Raw genomic sequence first — 1,957 nt, 5'->3', positions numbered from 1 at the left:
GCCAGTCTGGGTAAGAGGCTGAGGGCCATTTTCAGGCTGGCGGGTGACTGAAGCTCCCAACCTCTCCTTTTTTTCTTTCTTTTTTTTATTCTGGGATTTATTTATACTCTATGGCTGTCACTGGACCTGAAAGCCGGCTTTAGCTCTGAGGCTCAGCTCCAGCTCTGAGACCTCAGCTGCTGAAAGCAGGTATCAAGGGTTTGTTTGGCTTCTATAATTGCAACATTGTTGCTTAGAGTGCAAGCTCAGAGGCCGGCAGCGGCAGGCGGGGAACCTTGGTTTCCTCCTTCACTGGAGCAAGCAAGCCTCCTGTTCACTTCAGCTGCCTGGCTGCCGGCCACCATCTTGGTTGGGCAGTTAATTTGCATATCTCGCTGATTAGCCAATGGGAAGTGTGTCGGAGATACGGTTAATTACCATGTTTGTCTATTATTAGATAGGACTAGAGGCCTGGTGCACAAATTCGTGCATGGGTGGGGTCCCTAGGCCTGGCCGGTGATCAAGGCCTATCAGGGGGGCTGGCCAGCCGGGGGGAGGGACCATGGGAGGTTGGCCAGCTGGCCCCCTGATTGGGCCGAAGGGGGGTGGGCGGCGGCTGGGAGGAGAAGCTGCAGGAGGTTGGCAGGTGGGGGGGGCACAGGAGATTGGCTAGCCCAGGGGGAGGGGTCACAGGAGGTTGGCCAGTTCGGGGGAGGAATTGACTGTGGAATCGCACTGACTACCAGGGGGCAAATTGTGAGTTGAGCATCTGCCCCCTGGTGGTCAGTGTGCATCATAGCGACTGGTCAACTGGTTGTTCCGGTCGTTTGGTTGTTCGGTCATAAACGGTCACTTAAGCTTTTATAGATAGAAATGTTTGAGACCTGCACTATCCAATAAGGAAGTCACTAACCCATAAGTGACACTTGAAATGTGATCAGTTCAAACTGAGATGCATTGTAAATGTAAGATATAGAGTATGAAAAAAATGTAAAATGTAAATGATAACTATTATATAGATTATGTGTTGAAATAACAGTATTTTGTATATATGTTGTGTTAAATGAATTATGTTAATTTTGCCTGTTTCTTTTTACTTTTTAAAAAAGGTGACTAGAAATTTTGAAATTAGTTATGTCTATTATATTCCTATTGGACAGCACTGCTACAGAGTCCTATGAAGAGAGAACCCCAAAAGTACTCTAATAAGAACTTCTGTCATTTTTCCTTGTACTTTCATCCACCATTTTTTTTTACGATGTCATAATTTTTGGTATGAGTTAATGCTGTACCACTGCAATGCATATAAATGTAAAGGGTCGCCGTAACCGGGTTGGCTCAGTGGATAAAGCGTCAGCCTGCAGACTGAAGGGTCCCAGGTTCGATTCCGGTTAAGGGCATGTGCCTTGGTTGCGGGCACATCCCTGGTGGAGGGTGTGCAGGAGGCAGCTGATCGATGTTTCTCTCTCATGGATGTTTCTAGCTCTCTATCACTCTCCCTTCTTCTCTGTAAAAAGTCAATAAAATCTATTTTTAAAAAAATGTAAAGGGTATATCTCACATGGGTGAGATTTTAAGGGTAGCATAAAAGGTGAAAGTTGAATATAGTCAAAATTACCCTTGAAAATCCCTTAGGAAGGCCTCAAGATGTCCCTGACACACCGTCTTTTATTAAGTTTGACCCAGACCATTTTTGTCTAGTATTAGGGCAGATCCTTCTTTCTTCAATGAGACAAGTTGACCTAGTTGGTTTGTTTTTGGTGTCACACAATAGAAAAAAAAGTCATGATGAAGCATAATTATATTTGGTGAGTGGGGTAAGAGTGTTGGGACTTTGGGGACATATGAATTGGTGAGTGGAGATGTCACAGGGTGTGTTCTCCAGAAAGCAGACACAGACTGAGTTTAGCATTCAAGACATTTATTTTTTAAGATGTTATTGGCATCAAGACCTATGGGAGGGAGAGGGAGAGCAGGA

This window comes from Myotis davidii, unplaced genomic scaffold, assembly GCF_000327345.1.
Source record: "Myotis davidii unplaced genomic scaffold, ASM32734v1 scaffold461, whole genome shotgun sequence".
Taxonomy (NCBI): Eukaryota; Metazoa; Chordata; class Mammalia; order Chiroptera; family Vespertilionidae; genus Myotis; species Myotis davidii.
Note: the sequence above shows the minus strand (reverse complement) of the source record.